A 20,498-nucleotide genomic window follows, 5' to 3' on the forward strand; every position below is an offset into this window, starting at 1 on the left:
TGAATTTGAACAGCAATCAGTGACTGTGATTGAGTGACAGGGTGTAATACTATAAACGTTTATTACGGACTCTGCTCTTCCTGAACCTGGGTGGAAAGTGATATCCTGCTCCCCAGCTGTCAGTAAGGAGGCGCTTGCCAACCAGATCCCTCCATACAAATACTGCCAGGTGCTATGCTAACATTGTGTGAGTCAGTTCCGTCCGACATGATAATTCTTGTGTTTTTCAGATGCTCTCTTTTCATTTTTTTGCCACGAAAGCGAGCTAGATAGCTTTTTTCAAGTCACTTGTGACGGTATTAATAATTATCCCGATAATAGAAATTCACCTTGAACAAATTGTGTGTGTTTTTCATTGCAATCCGTGATAAATGAATATATCTAACGAGGCGGCACATTATTGGGACTAGTTTGCACCCTCTTGCGGCTGAGTCACCTGCACACAACGGACCGGCCCTTCCACACTCCTAGTGGGGGGCTTCATGGTGAGATGTGTGTCAGTCAGCTCCAGCCAGGCAGCTGTTGAAAACATTGCTGGAGCCCAGCTGGCCGACATTGACCTGTTCTCATAAAGAAAGTGTTATTTCTATTCATCCTGGCATCAAGGAGGTATCCCTTCAACTAGGAACTGAGTTACTGAAGGAACAAGTCGACTGAATTGTTCAGTCTCTAGTGTTGCTAAACCACAATGTTGTTTTCTCTCTTTCGCTTCCATATCTCAAGCAATGTGGTTTGAAGATTGTCAGCTGCCTGTATGCTCTGGACAATTGGGACTGTAGAAATGGTCCAACTCTAACCAGTTTGGTAATTTAAAGAGCTGGAACGTATGCATGCCTTTCACAATTCAGATGGTTTGCAGGTGCGATGCAGGTAGCTGGTTTTAATCTACTCAGGCAGATTAAAGTCCCAAATGTTTTCCAAGAACATAAGTATTTGTCTTCAATTGTGACATCATTGTCTTATCACATGTTTGGTTTAGGAGTCAGAATCAGATCTCTAGCAATAAAATAGTTTTCCTATTGTCAAATCCGTTAGATTTGTTCAGTCCATAGTCCAAATGACTGTGTGGCATTAAATGAAACATTATTTTCAGCAGCTTATGCTTTCGGGTCGCAGAGGTGGACTAGCTGGGATTCACAGAGACAATTTGAAATGTTCCCTGTCCTCACGCATTTTAATCACTTGGTGTTATGATAAATGACAAAGCCTCGTTACTTTGTGTTTTTAATCTACAGACCACAACAACCTTAATCTGATGTTATTCAGGAATCTCTGTTCTTTTAGCTTTTATTACGGCCTTGCTTTGATAAAGTCTTGATTTTAGGTCAATTTACCATGCTGCCCGTCTGGTTCTTCTTTCACTAAGGATTTAATTGACATTGTGAAATCTTGTAATCTTGCTCAGTCAGTTGAAGGTCACTCTAACTCAAAGGAACATACTCTGGACATTGTTCTTTCCTTTTTGAACGTATTGATCTCTGTGAGACTATCTGATATGTTTCTGACCACAAAGCTATTATTTTAAGACCCTCTTTCCATCTTCTGCTCCACAGTGACTACTTATGTTTTCCTCCTCTGTTCTCAGTGGTAGTTCAATAACTTCAGCAACAACTACATGTTTAAGACTTTACTCAAAACCTATGATCAACAACAATAATAATAATAATACATTTTATTTGTATAGCGCCTTAAAAGGCACTTTACATGGTAAAGACAAACAAAAGAAGCAACAGCTAAACAAGAAAGATGACAATAGTGAGAAACAAAATAATAACTAGTATTACAGGTTAAAAGCAGATTTAACTAAATGAGTTTTAATTCCTGTTTTGAAAGTGGCGAGTGACAGAGGATGTCTGAGGTGATGGGGGAGAGAGTTCCAGAGGGAGGGGGCAGCAATGGAGAAGGCCCTGTCCCCCCAGGTCCGATGGTTGGACAGAGTAGGGGGTAAGGAGGTTGGCGACTGCAGATCTGAGGTTGAGGGTAGGACTCGTAGGAGCATGTTGGTGCAGGAGGTCAGAAAGGTATAGAGGGTTCAGGGTTGTGAAGGGCTTTGTAGGCGATGAAGATAATCTTGAACTGGATTATTTGCTGTATGGGGAACCAGTAGAGGTTTTGAAGGCCTGGGGTGATGTAATCTCTGGTGTGGGAGAGGAGAGGAGACGGGCAGCCAAACTCTACACTTCTTCTGTTCCTCTAGAACCAAACTGTTACACACATGCACACTGGTTAACTCAGTACTTACAAACTCCCCTTTCTCTTTAAAGAAAAACATAGTCTCAAAAAAACATACATTAGTTTTTTTAGAACCTTAAACAGATACACATACTTGCCAATGACTTGAGTTTGAGGGCAGTACAGCTTTTGTGGATTAGCTCATTTAGCCTTCAAGATGCCAGAAACCTTCACCAGAACCAGTGCAGATGCCCCCTTCTAGTCATTCAGCGAGCTGTTCCTTGGAGGCTGACCACATGATCTGCTGAATGATCCCAGAGTGGATGAGCTCCTTGATGCTGCTGATTTTGAGGCAGTCTTTTTTCAGTTGCTACAGTTTGGTGGACTTGACAGCATCAAGAAGAGTGATTGTCTGTTACACACACACACAATGGGCAAATTGTCAATCACCTGTGGTAAGTTTTGAGCAGAGTGTAGCCAAGAAGACTGCACTGTCAATGCCATCTGCCAGTGCCAAAGTCTCTCCTGCTAAGGTGCTTCGGACAAGCATATAAGTGAAAATAGTCCATTCTCTCCCATAAGCATTACCAGGTGTCCGCCTTGAGTGCCTTCGCCTGGAAGGTTTCCCAATAAGGAATCACTAAACACCACTAGTCTGTTCCCAAGTGCTGAAACCTCAAGGTCACCTCTTCCGATTTCAGTTTCCTGCAGTAGTATGCTTTGTACTTGATGCTAGGATGGATACGTCACACATTATGTAGGGTCACAATATTTTGCAAATCTTCGACTTTAATGTGTCAGTTTCAGTGTCTGTTAGAGGAGCCTCTCACTGTGTGGCTCTGTTGGGGTCCACATGAATGGGTTGTAGATACTTGAACACTGCTGGATCAACTTGTGACACAGTAGCTTCCAATTGCTGCGTGGTGTCTTTCACTCTGTTGTACCAATACAGAGAAGCATCTGCTAGGCCATGAACACGCTTTTTTTAACTTCCATATAATTCCTTTGCTCTGAGCTTCCTGTGGGGAATATAGACATTGCGGGTTAACTCTTTGCCTGTTTTAATGTCCATAGAGTTTAGCCGCCTTTTCTTTGGCACATGTAGGTGAGTCTTTTGGGAGCTCTTGAGTGTTCATTTCTTCAAAGCCTCTTGCAACTAATCTAGCTTTCGGTACACCACCATCAAGTGTCTCCTTGAGTTAGCACACCAACCTCATAGAGATGCATTTATAGGCTTCATCCTTAAACTCTTCAAACCTATCATTCTTTTTCCAGTTGCGGAGTTCACTGTCTTTGGCAGACATGAATGCATCATCATTCACAATAAGTATGTCTTCTTCAGGATGGCTAGCACATAACTTAACATGTTCAGATGGGACCTCTTGAAGATTGTGTACTCGTCCTAAGTCAACAGAACTGGTAGTGCCAAAAATGTCCTCAGGCTCAAAGTACTCCAAATGATACCAGTATTTGTATATTCCAGTGGCTTTTCCTGCCTTGCTGAGCATGTTTACAGTGTGCTTGGCCACTCCCACTATCTGTGTATGTGACTACCTGTCCAATTTTCAGACTAAAGCCTTCACACACAAGTTGTGGTTGAATTGTTCTGTGATGCGTTAGATTGAACATTACTACCTCCTTCTGGCTGTCTCGGTGTGTGGGGGGTTCGTTATCCTCACCATTTGTAGGTCTTCCTCACTTTCATTTTCAGTGTCATAGTTATTCTCATTTAAGCCAAGCTCTGGTAATGTTGTATGATGTTCACTTCCTTCAAGCTGAATGTCCCTTACTCCCAGCAATGCTTGTGGGCTATTTACTTTTCGAAGCCTGGAGTGATGAATGCGAACGTAAGTGCCTACATGCCCCACAAATATCACCGCACCATCCACTTCGAAAACCACGGGGAGTTGACTCCCGGACTTCCGCTGAGTCAACACGTTCTCTCCACAGTGTGTCCGCAGCTTGGTCTGTGCTTCTAAGCTCGACGTTACCCATCCTTTGAATATACGCTTTTTACATGCGGCCCATCAAATAAGCTTTGTCTTCACAGGAATTTAGGTTCAGGACACAAAACCACTTATGCCATGTACACGACACCACTATATGACCACTTTTAAAGTGGTCAGATAGCAGTACTGTTCAGACACAACTTGCTGTCGAGTCTTGAGGTCGTTGTAGTTTTCACACAACAGGACTGATGGGAGACAGGTTGTGGCTCTTTCAGAGGAATCCCTGATGAGTATGTCTGGTCTCCAAACTACATTTGGTCACAAAAACACACAAGAAGTGACACGGATGTAGTCCTGACACGTGTTCACATAATAGCCTTTTTTAGTTTTTACACATCTCGACTGTTCCCCTATGTAGATCAGTCACTGTTAAGGGTTTTCATGGAAGCATCCGTCCTCTAAGGTGCAACAACTTTGGTCTGTGTTGTAAACCCAACACATGAACAGTCAACACTAAGAACTCGAGTGGTGGTGTGCGAGTGCTGAGCCATTGTGAATTCACCTCTGATCTGGGGATTTTGTAAAGCAGCTTCAAAAGCTGTCTGCGAGTGGAAAATCTGTCTAAAGTACTGTCGTGGGAACGAGGAATAAGGCTTCTACATAGCCTGTTCTCACTCAGCTCATCTTGGCAGGTGTTTTTTGATTTCTTAAAATAAATATACAAAAATGAATATATATAAATTAATTAATACTTAGTATTTGCACTATTGTATATGTTGTCTGTAAAAGTGTCCTACGGAGAAGCAGTGCAAGTATATTGACAACATAAATGTTATTAGAATACTAACACAATATACGCCCACATAAAATTGCTATACCCATCCATCTATTTAACTTGATCCCCATCATATTTATCTTGATCCCCATCAACCCACAGCAATGTTAATAGTTTCTGGGAGTTGGAGGAAATATACAATTTATAAATATAATTATAGTTAGTCGGGGGTCCAGACGTAACCAAGACGAATCAGATGAGATGTGCCTTCAAAAACTGCTTTAGTTTCCCCACACAGCAGTTGAGAAGATGGATTGTTTTGTACTCAACGTAACCTTCACCCTACCACCTCGCTTTTAACCTTGCTCCAAGTGGATTTCCCATGTGTCAGAACTCACGCAAAGGTCAGGAACATCACAGTGATGTCAAATTTGCGCTATATGATTTTGTGCCATATGTATTAAAGTAGTCAACAGTTTTAATAATGTCTGTATGTCGTCAACAACTAACAGTCAAATTAAATAAAGAAAGTTCAATTGAATAACATCTAAACAATATTCATTATTACAGATTTCCAATTTAACTAGATTAATTATAAAGAATAAATACATGATTTTCTCCTATGCTGGATTTAAAACAGAAAGCTTAAAAAAAAATAGTACTTCATTTTAGAAAAATTAATTTGACAGAATTGTCCCGCAGCTTTAAATTCAGTTTATTCCGGCGTCAAGCGATGTCAATCAAAAGAGCAAAGATATTGTATTTTTGTCATCTAAAGAAATTAATGTGTGTGCATCTGTGGTTATTAAACATTTGAGCTCATTTCTCCTCTCTGTTAACATCAGGTTGGGCAGTTAATTCATATGTCAGAATTCTGATCATATTCAATTCAATTCAATTCAGTTTATTTTGTACAGCCCAATATCACAAATTACAAATTTGCCTCAGAGGGCTTTACAATCTGTACACATACAACATCCCTGTCCCAGGGCATCACATTGGATCAGGAAAAACTCCCCAAAAATAACATTTCACAGGGAAAAAAGGGAAGAAACCTTCAGGAGAGCAACAGAGGAGGATCCCTCTCCCCGGATGGACAGATGAATAGATGTCATGTGACCAGATGAACAGAGTTACATAAACACATTACATGAATATGACAATGTATGAATGGAACTCCAATCCATGAAACAGAAGGAGGTAGAGAGGAGGGGGGGCGGGGCGCATCAGCAGGGCCAACGCGGGAGGCCAACTCACCAGGCATCAGACACCTCCAGGTCCAATGGACCCTATGAGATGTGAAGTCACAACGACTCCGGGGAGGAAGCAGAGTTAATAAGGTGCAATGGAGAGATGAAAATTCATCCATAAGGAGAGAGAGAAGAGGAGATAGGTGCTCAGTGTATCCTAAAACATCCCCCAGCAGCCTATAAGCCTATAGCAGCATATCAAGGGGCTGGACCAGGGCAAACCTGATTCAGCCCTAACTATAAGCACTATTAAAGAGGAAAGTCTACATTTAAATGAGGTGACTATGTCTGCCTCCCGGACTGAAAGTGGAAGCTGGTTGAATATTGTTTAGATGTTATTCAATTGAACTTTCTTTATTTAATTTGACTGTTAGTTGTTGACGACATACAGACATTATTAAAACTGTTGACTACTTTAATACATATGGCACAAAATCATATAGCGCAAATTATATTTTTACGAGTAGCCCCGCATTTAGTGAGCACAGCTCTGTAGTGGGTTAACATGGTACTACAAGCTCCTTAAGATATGATGGTTCATCACCAATCAAGGCTTTGTAGGTGAGAAGAAGGATTTTAAATGTGATTCTTGATTTTACAGGGAGCCAGTGCAGAGCAGCTAATACAGGAGTAATCAGAATCAGAATCATCTTTATTGGCCATGTATGTGTGCACATACATGGAATTTGACTGCGGTTACACGTACACTCTCGTCATACATACATATTTAAATTACAAATGACACGATAAATATAAAAAGACATAGCAACATGTATGTACAATATAAAAAACAAAAACAACAACATGTATGTACAATATAAAAACAACAACAGTGACAATTAATTGGTGATGTAGTGCAGTAAGTGGTGATAGTGCAAGTAGTGCAGATGGATGTGTCTGATTAAGTGTTCATCAGAGTGACGACCAGTGGAAAGAAGCTGTTCCTGTGTCTGGTAGTTTTGGTGTACAGTGCTCTGTAGCGACTACCAGAGGGAAGGAGATGGAACAGCTTGTGTCCAGGGTGTGAAGGGTCTGCAGTGATCTTTCCAGCCCGCTTCCTGACTCTGGAGGTGTACAAGTCTAGGATGGAGGGCAGGCTGGAACCAATAGTTCTCTCTGCAGACCTGACTATCCATTGTAGTCTGTCTCTGTCCAGTTTGGTGGCCGATCCAAACCACACAGTGATGGAAGAACAGAGAACAGACTGGATTATGGCGGAGTAGAACAGGATCAGCAGCTCCTGAGGCAGGTTGTACTTCCGGAGCTGGCGCAGGAAGTACAACCTCTGTTGGACCATTTTCTAGATGGTGTTGATGTTGGAGGCCCACTTCAGACGGGTCCCCTGAGGTGCAGCCGTTGGTGTAGAGGGAGAAGAGCAGTGGGGAGAGCACACATCCCTGGGGGAGCCAGTGCTGATAGACCGGGTGCTGGATGTGATTTTTCCTAGCCTCACCTGCTGCGTCCTGTCTGTCAGGAAGTTAGTGATCCACTGACAGGTGGAGGCGGGCATGCTGAGCTGGGAGAGTTTATGCTGAAGTACCTCCGGGATGATGGTGTTGAACGCTGAGCTGAAGTCCACAAACAGGACCCTTGCATATGTCCCTGGGGAGTCGAGGTGTTGCAGCACATGGTGCAGTCCCATGTTGACTGCATCATCCACCAACCTGTTTGCCCTGTAAGCAAACTGCAGGGGGTCCAGCAGGGGCCCTGGGATGTCCTTCAGATGGGTCAACACCAATCTTTCAAAGGATTTCATGACCACAGACGTCAGGGCGATGGGCCTGTAGTAATTTAATCCTGTGATGGAGGATTTCTTGGGGACTATGATGATTATGGAGCGCCAGAAGCATGATGGGACTTCACACAGCTCCAGTGATCGGTTGAAGATCTGCGTGAAGATGGGGGTCAGCTGGTCAGCACAGACTTTCAGGCAGGAGGGGGACACACCGTCTGGGCCCGGAGCCTTCCTGATCTTCAGTCTGTGAAAGAGCCGACTCACATCCTCTTGCAGATCCTCAGTGCCGGAAGGGGGATGTTTGGGAGAGGTGAGAAAGATGATGCAGAGAATATAGGTGGTTGTTTGATGATGGGGCAGTTGGGGGGGGGGGGGGGGCTTATCAAACCTGCAGTAGACCTAAAAAACATTCCAATCAGTGGAGGCGAAGCAGGACTGTAGCTCCAGCTTGGCCTCATTGGTCAATTAGTCTTCACCACAGGCTTTGCAGATTTTAGTTTCTGTCTGTAGGACAGGAGAAGATGAACCAGACAATGATCAGAGAGTTCCAAAGCTGCACGAGGGACTGAGCGGTATGCGTCCTTTAGCACAGTGTAGCAGTGTAGCCGGGATGTGCGCACCGAGCCAGGTTTCAGTGAAGCACAGGGCGGCAGATCTGCTAAAGTCTGTGTTTGCTTTGTTTAGGAGCAGCAGCTCATTCAATTCAATTCAATTCAATTCAGTTTATGTACAGCCCAATATCACAAATTTGCCTCAGAGGGCTTTACAATCTGTACACATACAACATCCCTGTCCCAGGACCTCACATCGAATCAGGAAAAACTCCCCAAAAATAACCTTTCACAGGGAAAAAAGGGAAGAAATCTTCAGGAGAGCAACAGAGGAGGATCCCTCTCCCCGGATGGACAGATGCAATAGATGTCATGTGTACAGAATGAACAGCATTACAGAGTTACATAAACACATTACATGAATATGACAATGTATGAATGGAACTCCAATCCATGAAACAGAAGGAGGTAGAGAGGAGGGGGTGCGGGACACATCAGCAGGGCCAACGCGGGAGACCGGCTCACCAGGCATCAGACACCGCCAGGTCCAATGGACCCTATGAGACGTGAAGTCACAAAGACTCCGGGGAGGAAGCAGAGTTAATAAGGTGCAATGGAGAGATGTAAATTCATCCATAATGAGAGAGAAGAGGAGATAGGTGCTCAGTGTATCCTAAAACATCCCCCAGCAGCCTATAAGCCTATAGCAGCATATCTAGGGGCTAGACCAGGGCAAACTTGATTCAGCCCTAACTATAAGCACTATGAAAGAGGAAAGTCTTAAGTCTATTCTTAAATGAGGTGACTGTGTCTGCCTCTCGGACTGAAAGTGGAAGCTGGTTCCATAAAAGAGGAGCTTGATAACTGAAGGCTCTGGCTCCCATCCTACTTTTTAGGACTCTAGGAACCACAAGTAGCTCCACATTTAGTGAGCGCAGCTCTCTAGTGGGGCAATATGATACTACATGCTCCTTAAGATATGATGATGCATCACCAATCAAGGCTTTGTAGGTGAGGAGAAGAATTTTAAATGTGATTCTTGATTTTACAGGGAGCCAGTGCAGAGCAGCTAATACAGGAGTCATGTGATCTCTTTTCTTAGTTTTTGTGAGTATACGAGCTGCAGCATTCTGGATCAACTGGAAGGACTTAAGAGACTTATTAGAGCAGCCTGATAATAAGGAGTTGCAGTAATCTAGTCTAGAAGTAACAAACGCGTGAAACAGCTTTTCTGCATCTTTTTAGGACAAGATGTGCCTGATTTTTAAAATGTTACGTAGATGAAAAAATGCAGTCCTTGAGATTTGCTTAACGTGGTAGTTAAAGGACAAGTCTCGCCGAGATAACGCTGAGATTCTTTACAGTGGTGTTGGATGCCAGGGCAATGCCATCTACAGAAACCACATCACCAGATAATTGATCTCTGAGGTGTTCAGGGCCGAGTAAAATAACTTCAGTTTTGTCCGAGTTTAACATCAGGAAGTTGCAGGTCATCCATGTTTTTATGTCTTTAAGACATTCTTGAATTTTAGCGAGCTGGTTGGTCTCCTCTGGTTGATCGATATATATAATTGAGTATCATCTGCATAGCAATGAAAGTTTATGGAGTGTTTCCTGATAATGTTGCCCAAAGGAAGCATATATAAGGTAAATAAAATTGGTCCAAGCACAGAACCTTGTGGAACTCCGTGATTAACGTTGGTGGTCATTGAGGCTTCATCGTTTACAAATACAAATTGAGATCGATCTGATAAATAGGATTTAAACCAACTTAGTGCGGTATCTGAAATGCCAATCGACTGATCCAATCTCTGTAATAGGATGTCATGGTCAATGGTGTCGAACGCAGCACTAAGGTTTAACAAAACAAGTACAGAGATGAGTCCCCTGTCTCATGCAATTAGGAGGTCACTTGTAATTTTCACCAGTGCTGTCTCTGTGCTGTGGTGTTTTCTAAATCCTGACTGAAACTCCTCAAATAAACTATTATGATGTAGAAAGTCACGCAACTGATTTGAGACTACTTTCTCAAGGATCTTAGAGAGGAAAGGAAGGTTAGAGATCGGTCTGTAGTTAGCCAACACCTCTGGATTAAGAGTGGGCTTCATCAGGAGAGGTTTAATTACAGCTACTTTGAAGGAATGTGATACATGGCCTGTTAGCAAAGACATATAAACAATATCTAATAGAGAGGTGCTAATTAAAGGCAAAATGTCTTTAAGCAGCCTCGTCATGATGGGGTCCAAGAGACAGGTAGACAGTTTAGAAGTAGAAACCGCTTTTCTCCCATTGGTCAAGTTTGATGGGAGAAAAGCCACCCAAATATACACCAGGGTATACAGCCATTTCCATGGCCACTCCACTTGAGGACAGATGGGCACTGGCTGAGGTCAAGACATCATCAATCTTGCCTCTAATAGTTAGAATCTCCACAGAGCTGTGACTCTGTCAGCCTGGCCACAGTGTTAAAGAGAAAGCTTGGGTTGTTCTTATTTTTCTCTATTACTGATGAGTAATAATCTGCTTTGGCGTTACGGAGTTCCTTCTTATATGTTTTAAGATTATCTCGCCAAACTAAGTGTGATTCTTCCAAATTGGTGGAACGCCATATGCTTTCAAGCTTTCATGATGTTTGCTTTAGTTTGCGGGCCTGAGGGTTATACCAGGGAGCGAAGCTTTGGCTCGAGGAATGTGAGTATTAATATGACTTGGAGGAGTTGATTCATTTAGGCTGACATATTCTTTATGACTCAGCAAGGTTTCAGTGAGACAAAATATATCAATGTGATTGTCTGATATTAAATCATTTACTAATACAGCTTTAGATGACAGAGATCTAATATTTAGGAGTCCGCATTTAATTCTCCTGTTTTGTTGCACTGCTGAAGTAGTGGTGTTCACTTTTATGAGGTTATTTTGTATGACTCCCCTTCTGGTTACTTTTGATTTAATTAATTTAAGTGGCTGTTGGACAACAGACACAGTCTCTATAGAGTTGTGAGTGGGTTATATTGCGCTCTTAGGTTTATTTTTCTGTCCCTTCATATCGGATGTGAGTCGGTACGTTTGCTCAAAAGATCTTTGCTTTGTCTCGAAGTGGCGCTTCACATCACTGCTTTAAATAATCGCTGAACGTATGAAACATACTACTTTTGAACTGGATGTGGGAACAATAAACATATAAGAGTCTGTACATTTGTGGTTAAAGGCTCTGGTTAAGCTGTCCACATTTCTCTTTTTGCAGCGCAAAGTGAAATAACTTCTCTGACTCGCGTATGTTTTTCCATCTATTGAGTCTCTCCTGTCGCTCCCGTGTGTATGAATATGACACTCGAGTCGAGGGCAGTGCTTAACGGAATACACATGTGATTGGCTGAGTAGGCTCACGTGATATGTTTTACAACGCATGCAATTGGTCGGTGTGTTTCCTGGACCGCTGAACGTGAGCCGTAATGGCTAGAAATGCTGCGCCGGTTAAATAGAAGCGAAAATGAAATAATTCTCAATTATCTATCGGTTTTCGGTCAAGGGTCCAGAGACAACGCCGTCTGGGTCCGGACCGTGGTCCGCCTATTAGTGATCCCTGCACTAACACACATCCATTAAACTTCACACCCCTTCAAGCCACCGATAACGTGGTTCATAAGGCGCTGGAATGTAGCCGGCGCATTCCGAAGCCCAAAAGTCATGACCGTGCACGAGTAGAGACCAGTTGGAGTTATAAAAGTGGCTATCTCATCTTGGACAAGGGAACCTGCCTCCTTTTTAGAAGGTCAAATTTGCTGACAAATTTTGCCGAGCCCACCTGATCAATACAATCCTCCATCCTGGGAAGTGGAAAGGAACAGTGACTTAGTTACATTATTCACTTTACGAAAGTCAGAGCAGAAAGGTGGCATATTTTCAGCCTTTGGAACCAACAAGCATGGTGAGGACCAACTGGAAGAACATGGATCTGCAATACTCTGCAATATTCTCCAGCATATAATTTACCTCTGCAATCTTTGTTTAATTGGTTTGGCATCTCCAACATTAATATAGTGCGACCAGGCACATCACTGAACATGCACTGAAAGCTCTGGACCACCTGAACCAGCTCTGCATGGCGAGACTCAGGCAAATGCGCTTGATGCACAGTTCCTCAACCGACCATGCAACAGGGCTCGGTCGGGAGTACCAAATAAGTCTTCCTCACAAACCAACCAGCACTGGATCAGCTACACAAGCTGCCTGACCATTTTCTGGCTACACATAGAAGGAAAGAGGCTCAGAGGTACATTCACACAAGTTTTTAAAATCATCCAAACCTGAAGCAGTGTACCATCTTTTTTATTTATTTAAATTGTTTTAGTAATGTTAGTAAGTTAGTTAAAATGACTTTAATTATAGCGTAGGAAAATACAATAATTGATAATCCTCTCAATAATCGCCATATGATCAGATTGCCAAGCGGTTTAAGCATAATGACTGACTAGCTCACAGTACACACTGCACATGCATTACTGAATATATTAACAAACATACTTTAAATTATATTCCTTCACACACATTTATTCAGCTTCCCTGCCTGATCCTCTGTTTCAAATCAGGGTGACAATTCAAAATACATATTTTCTTAATAATAAATATCAACTGTGTGGAGAAACTCCATTAGGACTTTTTTTTGTTTTTTTGTATGGATTACATTTTATAATCTTTCCCTCATTTGAATGCTTACATAATATACTGCAACAGATGTTCTCTAGGAACACGCTCATATCTTTCACTCATAATGTTTTGCATTAAATCAGTTCCAACTTCCATTTTACACAAACTGTCATTTCAAACTAAGAATTGTTAGTATTCATCATTCACCAAGATATTATACCACTTAGTTAACTAATTCATTCATCAAAGACCAATAGTTCTCATCAGGATATAGAAAGTGGTCGTATGAGGAAGCCGTTGACACAGATCTTCTGAATGTTAGAGTTATATTGTAATCATCCATAACTGGACACAACTCCATTTTCCTGACTTATTTTTTCTTCATACATGCAAGGCTTTGTTAGTGTGAAGGCAGAATTGTTAAACACTCATTACTACTCACTCAACAACGATGGAGCCCAAATGTCTTACCAGTTACTATGGAACACAATTACAACTCTGATATAAATGCCTCCTGAAATAGATGTAATCATCTTACCAAGCATTAGGTGCTATCTAATCTGGCCAGTAGCGTGGGTGCCCCGGCTAAACCCCATCACTGCAGAGTGGATCCCATTGTGGATTAACCCATTCATCATCCCCACTACTACTCAATCACTCATCTGCATAGTTGAAGGACATATGTGCTTCCAGCTCTAGCCTCATTCTTCCTTTGAGTCACAGTGCTTTCAAGGTTCTAACATTTTCTGAACAGATTCTTAATTTTCAATCCTAATGATAAAGATTAGTGTCTCCTTGACATGATGTGAATTGCAACATATGCACGCATGCCCACATTGATTTGAATATATTTGTTTGAAATGCATGTTTGTTCTGATACTCGGGTCCACTCGCACTAATACAGTCACCACCACTGAAGTGTCCTTGAGTGAGACCCTTAACCCCAACTGCTCCAGTGGAGCTCAGTGTCCAGCAGACCAGACTGTGGTTGTACTGGCCAGCTTCCAGGTGTGATTGTGTGAATGTGACTTGGGTACTTGTGAAAAGAGAGCATTGGGTCCAAATTTTAATTTGTCCAATACTTTGCTTTTATGACCAAATACCTGCGAAACTAATGACATTCCCCTTTGCGATCAAACAGTAGATCTATGTATTCCTATTCTATTTCCATCAGCCTCAGCTGGACTTAATAGTTAGTGCTGATTAGAAAACATTAGCATTCTAACAAGCTAAGCTAAGAGAATAATAATAATTATTTATTTATATAGCACCTTTAAAAACAGGTTTACAAAGTGCTCTACATAGAAGCAAGGTAAAACATAACATCAATACAAGTAAACATTTCAGAAAATACATGAGACAAAGGAGACAATGCCATATAGGCAATGAACACAATAGAGGAATAGAAAATTACAAATACAAAATAGATGGGGAAGCCAATGAAAAATGTAGCTGGTGATTATCAGCATTGTCACGGTAAACAGGTTAGCATAAGCATTTAGCTCATAGCATTGCTGGGCCTAAGGCCGTGTTTAGCTCAAAAAGCGCAAAAAAGTTGAACCTGGCTCAAAGTTTTCTGGGATGCAACACCTGGGATGCAACATCTGGGATGCAACATCTGGCAAGGTGCGGCAGTGGCCAATCAATTATGTGCAAGCACACATTCCACACATACTATTTATGTGAACATTGTGTTATTGTTGACCTGATCATGATGAATGATGAAAGGATTGCTGCCGTGGTACCTTTACACACTTCTGTGTCATAGTATTATAAACCACTGCGCACTGTTGTGACAATAGACCGTTTCACTGTTTGGATGGTGAACAACAGCTAAAGTATTTAAATGTGATATCATGATGGCTTCAACACTGCCTTGGATCTTTCTTCTGGTATACCAATTATTAATTCTGTCAAAATAAAAAAATGTCTTATGTTCATATCACAGACAACAAACTGACTCAAGCTTTGTTTATACTCGCGCTTAGTGCCATAGCGTGAGCCTCCGCAGAGTTTGTTTATATTATACTCTCTGCGCTCTGCGTTGCATTATTCTCCTAAACACCAGAGGGTGAACAAACAAAGGGAACTGTGAGGAATCAAAAAGACAACAAGTGTAAGTTATGCACATTGAATGTAGATGTAACTGGCAAAAAGACATAAACTAACCTCCACAATGTCTCATAATCATGGAATACTTTATTACCTTTGTACAAGCCCTGTAAAGAAAGAAGTCAAGTATTTAATGCATTATAAAGAAACAAAGATTGAATATCCTTGAAACTATTTGATTTGACTGTTTATGTCTATTAAGCCTTTGTATAATCCCATGACATGTAAATAGTGCAGTTAACTAGAAGTTATAAAAATGCATTTGTTATTCAGTTATTATTAGTTGCATTGCTATTACTATCGTTGATACATTGCTGCTTTTATTATCATTATTATTCTACCAAATCCACTGTTGCTGTCATTTTTGGTAGTTGTAATTGTTTCATCATGCGACTCATTATATGAATAATGTCTATAATGTGCATTGAATGTGTTGTAACTCTGTTATGTTGTTCATTGTGTACACATGACATCTATTGTACATCTGTCCATCCGGGGAGAGGGATCCTCCTCTGTTGTTCTCTTCTTTTTTTTTAATATAATAAAAATTAATATAAACATTTCTGTAAACGTGCCAGAGTTAGCCAAGAGGCTATTTTTCATCTGTAGTCTCGCGAAGGTTTCTTCCTTTTTTCTCCCCGTTAAAAGTTTTCTTTGGGGATTGTAAAGCCCTCTGAGGCAAATTTGTGATTTTGGGCTGTACAAAATACATTTAATTGATATTGAATTGAAAGAGGTGCACTCACCATGTGGTAGTGATTACATCATTTTCTAGCATTCGCCTCGCGCCGGCTTCACTGCGGCGAGTATAAACTAAGCTTCACTTTATTAAATTGAAAGATAAATAATGTTGTCCAGTGTGTCATTATATTGAGACAGACCTATTGTTCTTCTAATGTTTATTATTATTCTTTTTTAGGGTCCGATCACTGACGTCAGTTCGAGAGTACTCTATTGAAATTCTAAGGATTTTTATTATTAGGGCCCTCGCACCGACAACAAATATATGTGAGCGTGGAGCAGCGGCAACATTTTTTGTTTACATTCTTTATAAAACAAAAAGGGGGAACAAATAACGGGGAACCTGTGCAAAACAATTAGTGCAGATATGCTATCAGTATCAGTGGCTACAATGAGTCTGATTTCCACTACAAATCTTTTTTAAACAGGGTTGCAGGCTTGATTGATGCTCAATGTTGAGCTTTTGTTTAAAAGGGCAACAGCAGAAAAGTCGATCTAAAGGAGGCAGGACGTGGCAATCGCCAAGAATCTTGGCCGTTGCTCATGCGTAACCTGTTACATTACATTACATTACATGTCATTTAGCTGACGCTTTTATCCAAAGCGACTTACAATAAGTGCATTAAACCATGAGTCCAAACTCAGAAGGTTAACACTGCAACGTAAACATTTACACAAAGGTACAGGCATTTTGCCATGTATTTATTAATGACTTCAAAAAAATGCATTTTCCCTTGCGCCCGTGTAATACCATTGCGCCTCACAAGAGGGACGCTCCTCACAGTTTGAGAAATACTGGCATAAAGGAAGTATAAAGTGAATAAAATTGGTCCGAGCACAGAACTTTGTGGAACTCCGTGACTGATGTTGGTGGTCATCGAGGTTTCATCGTTTACATATACAAACTGAGTCAAATAATCAGTCGGCAATGTTCAGTCAAGTTATATTTATGATATCAGTCTTCTGTCTAATCATGTTGTACTGTTCCACTATTTCTTACAAACGTTTTTATATTAAAAACACCAGTTTGTGATGCTCTGCATTTTAGCACAGTATATTAACTGCTAGGAGAAATGACTTTTTCTGTTAATTTATATGAGCAGCATATTGGAAGTGCATATTTTGGCACATATGGAGCATATGTTCTAAAAGCTGTGCTGTAAAACTGTGTGATGGAGATGTTAATGATAAGTGTTCACGTTTTTGCCATCTCCTCCTAAACACTGAGTTTGATAGAGTGCTGATCTCTTAATGGTTGTCTGTCAATATGCCCCACAAATATTTTAAATGAGCTCTATCTGTCATTGTCTGATGAGCAAGGCTGGTCAGTTCTTTTTAATAGGATGTGTATCTCTCTGCTTTGCTGTCTGAGAGGCTTCATTTTCTCTAATCTACTCTTCGTGTTAATTGAATCTCTTCCAGGCAAACTGTTAAGGTTTGTCTCTGACCCCAAGCGCACGACAACAGCAAGGTTTAGTTCTAGCCAAACACACGGCGTAGTTTATTGAGCACAACAAGTCACTTAGAAAAGAAACACAAAAAACTCAAAGTGTCCCCTTAGTCCACGGGTGATCGAACATCAAACCCCAAAAAATCCAAGAAAATACTCCACACAAAAAGTCAGCAAAGACACGAGGGAAAGTTCAGTGACGACACAAGGAGGAAAGTCCACGGACATCATGGCACGAACTCGCAACGTCAACACAGACAGTCCTGATCTTTATCCCCCCGAATACAACGAGCTGACGAGCTGCAGCCGTGGGACGAGCTGAGTGGCTTCAGGTGTGAGTTGGAGCGCCCCTGGCTTGTCCCCGCCTCCAAGCCCGTAGCTCCCTGGCAGCGCGCTCTGAGGTACCGGGTGTCACTGTGTGAACGGGCTGAGGAGGGAGTCCGGCTGGCTGAGTCCTGACAATACCCCCCCCTCTACGGGAGCCACCTGGCGACTTGCCAGGCTTCTCGGGATGGGCCTGATAAAAGTCAGTCAACAGTCCTGGGTCCATGATGAGCTGGCGGGACACCCAGCTTCGTTCCTCCGGACCATAGCCCACCCAGTCCACCAGAAACTGGTACCCACGTCCTCGTCGGCGAACATCCATCAGTCGGCGAACCTTCCACTGAGGGTGCCCATCTACGATCTTAGGGGGAGGTGGAACTGGGGCAGGAGGCATCAGGGGACTGTGGGAGACAGGTTTAATTCTCGACACATGGAACACTGGATGGATCCTCATGGAGGTTGGAAGTCTCAGCCTCACCGCTGCAGGACTGAGCACCCTTGTGATCTCAAAGGGTCCAACGAACCGGGGATCCAGCTTCTTAGCGGTTGACTGCAGGGGAAGATCCTTGGAGGACAGCCAAACCTTCTGCCCCAGTTGGTATGCGGGCGCTGGGTTCCGGCGACGGTTGGCTCCTCGGCTGCCACGTTCAGCCGCTCGGAGTAAGGCGGCTCTGGTGACCTCCCAGATACGACGACACCTGTTCAGATGGGTCTGCACGGAGGGAACTGCCACTTCCGACTGCTGAGCAGGAAAGAGCGGCGGCTGGTAACCCAGAGACGCCTCGAAGGGGGAGAGGCCGGTGGCGGAGCTGATGGCGTACTCGACCCAGGGGAGGAACCGACTCCAGGAGGATGGTCTCCTGGCTGCCACACAACGGAGCGCAGACTCCACGCTCTGGTTCATCCTCTCAGTCTGTCCGTTTGTCTGTGGGTGATAACCAGAGGAAAGACTGACAGAGGCGCCCAACCCCTTGTAAAATGCTCGCCATACCTGGGAGATGAATTGGGGTCCTCTGTCCGAGACGACGTCCTGGGGGAGACCATGAAGCCGGAACACGTGGCTCGTCAGGAGGTCCGCCGTCTCCAACGCCGAAGGGAGTTTAGGGAGGGCCACCAGGTGCACCCCTTTACTGAAACGGTCCACTACCGTTAGTATCACCGTCTTCCCCTGGGAGGGCGGAAGTCCAGACACAAAGTCCAATGCCACGTGGGACCAGGGACGGCTAGGAACTGGAAGGGGCTGCAGTAGCCCTGCGGGAGCCCGGTGAGAGGCCTTGCTGCGGGCACAAACGGGGCAGGCCAGTACAAAGTCCTTTACCTCGTTCCTCATAGTAGGCCACCAGAAACGGCGAGCCAGAAAGGTGAAGGTGCGGTGGACGCCAGGATGGCAGGCAAACTGGCTAGCATGTCCCCACTGAAGCACCCGGGACCTGACCGACTCCGGAACGAACAGACGGCGTGGGGGCACGCCACTCGGAGCAGGATGGGAGCGCAACGCCTGTCTCACGACTGTCTCGATGCCCCAGGCCACCATGCCAACCACCTTGCCCTTGGGGATGATGGGAACTGACTCCTCAGCAGTCAGGCTCCTCCCTTGGTGTAGTCGGGACAGGGCATCCGCCTTAATGTTGCGGGAACCGGGACGATAGGTCAGAGAAAAATCGAACCGACTGAGGAAGCCGGCCCACCGAGCCTGTCGACCATTGAGACGCTTGGTCGCCCGGATGAAAGTCAAGTTCTTATGATCCGTCCAGATGGTGAACGGCTGCTCAGCCCCCTCCAGCCAATGGCGCCACTCCCCCAGAGCAGCTACCACTGCCAGCAACTCCCGGTTCCCGATGTCGTAGTTCTCCTCAGCAGGAAGGAACCGGCGAGAGAAGAACGCACAGGGATGAACCTTCTGATCCGCCACGGCTCGTTGGGAAAGAACCGCCCCCAAGCCGGTGTCCGAGGCATCCACCTCCACAATGAACTGCCTCTTAGGGTCGGGATGGAGTAGAACTGGGGCGCTGGTGAACCTCCTCTTGAGAGCCAGAAACGCGGCATCGGTAGCTGGGGACCAGATGAACGGCTGGGAGGGAGAGGTCAGCCTGGTGAGAGGTTCCGCCACGACACTGTAGTTCCGGATGAACCTCCGGTAGAAGTTGGCAAACCCGAGGAAGCTCTGCAACTCCTTTCGCGACGTGGGGTTCGGCCAGTCCACCACAGCCTGGATCTTGCGGGGGTCGGCCCGAGTCTGACCCTTCTCCACAACGAAGCCCAAGTAGTCGACAGAGGTTGAGTGGAATCGGCACTTCTCAGCCTTGACGAAGAGCCGGTTAAGGAGGAGACGCTTGAGCACCCGGCGGACGTGCTGGACATGATCCTCGAGGGTCCTGGAGAAGACCAGGATGTCGTCGAGGTAAACGACCACAAACTCGTCCAGCATGTCGCGGAGCACGTCGTTCATGAGCGCCTGGAATACCGCCGGGGCGTTGGTAAGGCCGAACGGCATTACCCGGTACTCGTAGTGACCTCGGGGTGTCTTGAAGGCGGTCTTCCACTCGTTCCCCTTCCTGATTCGAACCAGGTGGTAGGCACTCCGGAGATCCAGCTTGGTGAAGATGGTAGCCTGGGTGAGGGGCTCAAGGGTGGAACTCATGAGGGGGAGGGGGTACTTGTTCTTGACCGTTATGTCGTTCAGTTGGCGATAGTCAATACAGGGTCGGAGGCCCCCATCCTTCTTCACGAAGAAGAAGCCCGCTGCCACCGGGGAGGACGACGGCCGAATGAGCCCTGCTGCCACTGACTCC

General features: G+C 44.0%; 1 protein-coding gene across 1 annotated transcript in view; it reads left to right on the forward strand.

Moving 5' to 3' along the window:
• Positions 1-20,498, forward strand: part of LOC117742780 (disks large homolog 1-like) — a 93,147-nt gene that overhangs the window by 2,426 nt on the left and 70,223 nt on the right. The window lies entirely within an intron of this gene.

This window comes from Cyclopterus lumpus, chromosome 14 (genome assembly GCF_009769545.1).
Source record: "Cyclopterus lumpus isolate fCycLum1 chromosome 14, fCycLum1.pri, whole genome shotgun sequence".
NCBI lineage: Eukaryota > Metazoa > Chordata > Actinopteri > Perciformes > Cyclopteridae > Cyclopterus > Cyclopterus lumpus.